Source organism: Apodemus sylvaticus, chromosome 22 (assembly GCF_947179515.1).
Source record: "Apodemus sylvaticus chromosome 22, mApoSyl1.1, whole genome shotgun sequence".
NCBI classification, from domain to species: domain Eukaryota; kingdom Metazoa; phylum Chordata; class Mammalia; order Rodentia; family Muridae; genus Apodemus; species Apodemus sylvaticus.
The window spans coordinates 28,411,898-28,419,325 of record NC_067493.1 but is presented as its reverse complement, the minus strand read 5'-3'; positions in this window follow the sequence as shown (position 1 = coordinate 28,419,325).

The window sequence follows — 7,428 nt, the reverse complement described above, 5'->3', positions numbered from 1 at the left end:
TCTATGGGGGCCATACCAAGTCATAGCACAATGCAAAATACACTTAGCCCAATGTCAACAGTGGCCAAAGTTTATGACAACCTCAAAATGGATTTTAAATTTTTAAACATATTTATTTATTTGTTTATTTATTTATTTATTTAGCTAAATTCCAAATGTTATTCCAACCAAGTCCCCCCTCTAATGGAGTCCCTCCATAATCTCCCTTCTCCCACACTGGTGCTTCAAGTCTCTGCAGGGTTAGGCACTTTCTTTTGCTCTGAAGCCAGACAATAATAAAAGCCTGTTGAAGAACACATTCCACACTGAAGCAACAGATTTAGAGACAGTTTTAACTCTTGTTGGGGGACCCACATGAAGACGAAGATGCACATCTGCTACATATGTACATTGGTCAAGCCCCTGTAGGCTCTTTGGTTGGTGTCTCTGTCTGAGAGCATTCTGGGGTCCAGACTAGCTGACACTGTTGGTCTTCTGGTGTAGTTCCTATCCCATTCAGGAATTTCAATCTTTCCCTCAACACATTTGTAAGAGTCACTAACATCCATTCAATGTTTAGGTGTGGGTATCTTCATCAATTTCAGTAAGCTACTGGGTAGAACCTCTCAGAAGACAGTTATGCTAGGCTTCTATTTGGAAACATAATAGAGAATCATTAATAATGTCACAGATTGGTGCTTTCCAATGGGATGAGTCTCAAGTTAGGCTGTTTACTTGTTGGTCATTCCTTCAATCTCTGCTCCATCTTTGTTCCTACATTTCTTTTCGATTGGACAAATTTGGTGTTGCAGATTTTGTGTGTTGGTTAGTATCCTTAACCCTGTACTGAGGGTTCTGACTGGCTATAGGTGGTGTCTTCTTCGGGTCCCATATACCCACTGTTTGGTACATTAACTCCTTGAAGCCTTTCCCATTCCAGATTTCTCCTGCATCCTAAAGATGTCCCCACACACTCCTACCACTAGCAGACATGTATTTCTATTCATATTCCTTGCCCTCTGACCTTCCCTTTGTCTCTTCCCATGCCTGATCCGACACCACCTGCAATCCCATCCAAATGCTCTCTCCCATCTACTTCCATCCTGCATCCTATGAGTATTGACTTACATCTTCTAAGTGACATTTAAGCATACTTGCTTGGACTTTTCTTCCAGCTTAGCTTTTTGAGGACTGTGGTGTATATCATGAGTATGAGGTACTGTATAGTTAATATTCACTTATCAGTGAGTGCATATCATGCATGTCCTTTTGGGTCTAGGTAACCACAATCAGGATGACATTCTCTAGTTCCATCAATTTGCCTATAAAATTCTTATCTCTGTTTTTAATACTCAAATATTATTCCATTTTGTAAATTAATCATGGTTTATGTATCCATTCTTGGGTTGAGGGACATTTGGGTTGTTTTGAGTTCCTGGCTATTACAAATAACACTACTATGAACATAGTGTAGCATGTGTCCTTGCGGTATGGTGCAGCATTTTTTGTATATATGCCTTGGTCTTCAGGAAGAACTATTTCCAATTTTCTGAAAAATCACCATATTAATGTCCAGAGTGCTTATACAAGTTTGTAATTCCACCAGGAATGGAGGAGTGTCCCTGTTTCTACACTTCCTCGGAAGTGGGTTCTCTCTCTTGACCTTTTTATCTTATCCATTCTGATTGGAACAAATGTAATCTCAGAGTCATTTTGATTTGGATTTCCCTGATGGCTAAGAATGATGAACATTTGTTGAATGCCTGGTACTACAGGGTTGCATAAATCAAAGTGTGACACAGACCCTGCCCCTGAAGCATCGCCTGGCCATTGATACCCACCACCACCCTGATTTGTGCTGTATATCGTATAGTTTCTATTACCCTATTTTAAACTCTGGGCATATCTTGCTACCAGCCACAGCCCTGGTACCCTTGGATCAGCAGATTAAAGGCACACACACACACATACACACACACACACACACACACACACACACACACACACATTAGCTTATTTTTAATATTTTTTTTGCTCAATAGCCAAATCCATCTAAGCCTCCTGTGGCTAACATGCCTTTACCTTCATTCCCAGGTCAGCACCATAAATCTGCCCTCAACTTAGTTGCCTGGTGACTTTCTCCTGCTCAGCACCTGAAATCTGCCCTCATTTTAATTGTTTTTCTGATCTACTGTCTGCTACCCCAGGCCCAGTCTGGAAAGAGGCCAGTGGCTACTCTCCGCAAGATTTTACATCATTTGTGGACAATCATGGCAAAAGCAATGACTGTTTTTCTGGCTATCAAGGTTCCTGTTCCAGGAACAATCTTTAGGTAGCTAATAATATCAAAGATCCCAAACTTCATTTTTCCCATCTGCACGATCATGCAACTTGTACTTATTGTAGTTTGACTTATCATCTCACCTCCCTTTATAGACTCAGATGCTCACTCTGGACATGAACATATCATCATTTTGTGCTACAAGGGTTCGTTTGTGCTTTCCATTGTGTACTGGGCTACCTCTGCTGTTTGCCACTTGGTAACCACATTATGGCCTACTTCTCTATGAACCTGCTGACATACTTAATGAAGCCAAGTACTTGACATTTTGCATGCTGATATTCTTCAGTGTGGGTCACATTCCTCCCTCTCTACCATAGCACCGATGGGAAGGTCATGGTGGTCATGGAAACCTTCTTTGTATTTGTTTCAGTAAAGCTCTCCTAGGCTGCATCTGCATCCCCAAGTGCTACATTGTTTTGTTAAGACCTGATAGAAACTCACTTGCTTGCATCAGACAGAAAGCACACTCTAAGGGGGAAAGTTGATCTTTTAGATTAGTATGTTTTCTTAATTTTACAGAAGTATTTGAGCCATGTTAGCATCATCTGATCAGTCATGCATGATGTTGCTCTGTAGAATTTTATGAGTATTGGGTTCATGTTTTACCAGTATCTAGTTTTATTCACTCACCTAATTCTATTTACATAGTTCTCTAAATTATAAAGTTGATTTGCAAAAAATTATTTTCTCTGTTTATTCATAAAGAGAAAATGAGTGAGTATTGCATCATTTTTTAAGACTTCAACATTTCATAACTTATCGATTAAAGTACCAAATATTTTAGCGTTTCTGACTCCCTTGAGATGTTAAAATTCTTTTGGTTTATGCATGCTTTCATGAGCAAATTAAAAAATATTAACACAATTTGGACATAAATGAAATATTTTCAATCTTTATGGTATAGCCCAAAGTCAGATATCAATCAACTAGATAACAGAATTACATGAATTTCTGTTTAATCTGTGAAGTTATTTGGTTCTTTGGAGTCTATCTCCTTGAGTTGTTCCTTTATATAGGATATTAGCCTTCTATCAAATGTAAGGTTCGTAAAGAGCTCTTCCCAATCTGTATGTTGTCATTTTGTCCTGTTGACAGTTCCTTTGCTTTACAGAAGCTATTCAATTTTTAGTGATCTCATTGGCCTATAGCTGATCTTAGAGGTTAAACCATTGGTATTCTGTTCAGGAAATTTCCCTGTGTTGCTGATGTGTTAGAGGCTCTTTCCCACTTCCTCTTCTACTAGACTCAGTGTATCTGGTTTTATGTGGAGGTCTTTGATCCACGTGTACTTGATCTTTGTTCAAGGAGATAAATATAGATCAATTTGAAGTCTTCTATATCCCAACTGCTACTTAATTTAGCACCATTTCTCGAATATGATGTCTTCTTTCCACTGAATGCAAACAAATCAGGAAAGGCAAGATATAAAACAGAAGATGTAAGAAAAGTGATTGAGACAATATATAAATTGGTTCAAAATTCAGAATTATATGTAATACTTAAAGTGTTATTAGATTTTCCAGAGTCTCTTAATATACTAAATCTCTCTCAATATGCAGAAAGTATTCTTTTATATATAGACAGTGCTGAACTTTATCAGCATAATTTTGAAGTGACTTCACTCTTTATCTGGCTACAACAAATGATCAAGAATAATAATCTTTCATTGTATATAACACACATCTGATCCCATACAGATCCACCAGGCCCTCTGGAACAAGGTAATAATCAAATTGATCAGATATTGGTAGGAAATGTACTAGAAGCTTCAGAATTCCATAGAAAACACCATATTAACATCAAAGGTTTAAAGAGAGAATTCCCTACCACTTTGCAATAAGCCAATGAAATTATGAGGAAATGTCCCAATGGCCCATTACATAAGCAAACTTCACTACCTATAGGAAGTAACCCTAAGGATACCCAAAGAAATTAAATTTGTCAAATATATGTGTTCCATTTTACAGCGTTTGGTAAATGAATATAAGTGCATCATCCAATAGACACTTACTCAGGATTTCAAAAGACAACTGCTTTACATTCTGAAAAGGCTGATTCTTTAATAATTCCTTTGTTAGCGCAGGAACTAAGATCAAGAATAAATAGGACCTTGGAACTCAAAATAGCAAGGGCTATGTAAGGGTAAGAACACCATCAATTGGAAAGAACAAGAGCCTAGAGGGTTGAAAATCCCTACATGAGAGAGACAAATATTATCCAAACAATATAAAAAAAAGCACAAGAAAAAAAACAAATAATTCAATTAAAATGGAGCGCAGTGTTAAACAGAGAATTTTCAACAGAGAAATTCCTACTCACCCATAACCACTTAGCAAAATGTTCAATGTCTTTAATCATCTGGGAATTGCATTTCAAATGGATTCTGCATTTCCATCTTATACCTGTCAAGACAGATAGATAAAAAACTTCTGGTTGTAACACAGCACACCATGGCAAGATGTGGAGCAAAGGAAACGCTCCTCCAATGAAGGTGGGACTGCAAACAAGTACAAACACTTTGGAAACAAATTCGATGTTTTTTTTTTTCAGAAAATTGGGAAGACAAAATTCCAAGACAAATCCATACCACTCTTGAACACCACAAAGATGACCCACTATACCACAAAAACACTTGCTCAGTTATGTTCATAGCTTCTTTATTCATAAGAGCCAGAAACTGGAAACAAACCTAGATGTCCCTAACTGATGAATGGATAAAGAAATTTCAGTACATCTACATAATGGTATACTACTTGGACAGAAAGAAAAATCCATCTTCAGGTGTCTTAGGTGAGGCATTTTAGGAAAAATTCTTCCCTGTGGTGATGTTTAATAAATCAGGTCTGAGAAAGGATACTTGCTTGTTCTTATTACTTTATTGGGGATGGATGTGTTTATATTGCTTTATTTAGGGTGAAACAGGCATTATATATCTCTTGCCTGAAGGTGAGAATATGCAAGAATGGAAGGTCTCTGGCTAAAGAATAAGGCTTCCTAGATAGATCATTAGCATGGAGAAGAACAGCTGGTGTGATGCTATGAGACGAAATGCCAGTGGTCTGTTGAGGTTTGGTCTATTGCCATGCACTGTAATGCTAAATTCTGTACCTATGCTGTGGAAACCTTGTTCCTAGTTTTAAAACTACTGTTTATAACGAATTGCTTACAGCCAATTTGTGATGGGAATAAAGATAGGTGTGGTGTTTGAGGTACATGGTTGTGGCTAGAGAAGAAAGAGCAGAGACCAAGGGGAAGAAAAGAAAGAATGGTGAGAGGAGAAAGCTGCCATGAGAAGAGATGGACCATGAGGACATGGCCAGGAGAAAGAACAAGTATTTGGAATAGATCACATTGTAATCAGCCTGGCCAGAAGTTAGAAGAGTAGATTAAGGTTTACTTATTATTACCTGCAATAATTGTCAAAACCACATAAAATGACCATAATCTGAGTCTCATTTATTTGTAAGCTCATCAGTAATAACTTCAAAATATTTGTAATAGTAGAGTGATCTTCTATTTTAGATGTTCTGCTTACTTGTTCCAGAGCAGATACAGAGTTAGGGAGGAAGCAGCTCTACCTCTGCCATTTTCAAATCTCTGAGATTCCTGGGGTTTAAGCCCACTCAATATCATCTCCTTATGCGTGTCTTGTGGCACATCTCACTTTCCCTAAAAATATCTATTGTACAGGACACAATGCAAAAATACTAAGTAATAAGGCGAACCCAAAAGAGAATGTATGAATCTCATTTGGAAAGGGGAATAAAGTGAACATTGAAAGTTTATGGAGTAAGGGAACTGTGTTGGAAACTGGGTGAGAAGTGGAATGGGGATGTGACTCAGGTGTGGGAAGAGAGGATGGGACATGACTAAGAGCAAGCAAAGAAATTGATGTGGGATATCTCTAAGACAAGTCTGAGACATAGAGTAGCAGAGGTTCTTAGGATTGTGTAGAGGTGACCCTGGCTGAGATCCCTAGCTACAGGTGATAAGGACACTGAAGTAGCCATCTCAGATATGTACCCAGGCAGGACTTACAGTAGAGTGAGTGGTACAACCCACAAACCCTTTGACACAAAAATTTCCTACCTACAAATACAAAAATACTAAGGTGGAACAGAGATTGAGGGAATGGCCTCCATAGGACTGTCCAAACTTGATACCCATCTGATGTGAGAGAGCTAACGCTGACACTATTAATGATACTCTGCTCAGCTTTCAGACAGAAGCCTAGCATAATTGTCTACTGAGAGACTTCATCAATCACCTGTTGGAATCAGCTGCAAAGACCAACAGCCAAACATCAGGTGTACCTTGTGTCCTTAAAGAAGTGTACCAGATAGGATTCATGGAAACAGAAGCAACAAGGACACAAAAACAAGACCTACAGAGTCAACTAATTTTGGCCCATTAGGGTTCAGAGATACGGAAGTAAAAACCAAAGGGCATGCAGCCCCTGGACCTAGGATGTCTACAAATATGTAGATGATGTAAAGCTTAGTCTTCATGTGGGTCTCCTAACAATTGGAAATAAGGTTTTCTCTGACTCTTCTACCTAAAATTGAATGTCTTCTCCTAGTTGGACTTCATTGTTGGGCCTCAATGGGAGAGGATATAGTAAGTCCTGATGAGATTCGGTGTTCCAGGGAAGACTAGTGCCCAAGGGAGTCTTACCCTTCTCTGAAGAATAGGAAGAAGTAGAGGAAGAAGGAAGTGGCAGAGAAGAAGAAAGAAGAATAGGAGGTCAAGGAGTGGGCAGAGGAGCAGAAGAAGAAAGAAATAGGAAGAAGGAGGAGTAGGTAAGGAAATGGAGGAGGGAGGAAAGAGAAGGAGAAGTATAAGGAGAGGAAGAATATGAGGAAGAAGAAGGAGGAGGAGAAGGAGGAGGGGAAGGAGGAGGAGAAGAAGGAGGAGGGGAAGGAGGAGGAGAAGGGGGAGGAGGGGAAGGAGGAGGAGAAGAAGACAGAGAAGGAGAAGGAGGAGGAGGAGGAGCAGGAGAAGAAGAAGAAGAAGAAGAAGAAGAAGAAGAAGAAGAAGAAGAAGAAGAAGAAGAAGAAGAAGAAGAAGAAGAAGAAGAAGAAGAAGAAGAAGAAGAAGAAGAAGAA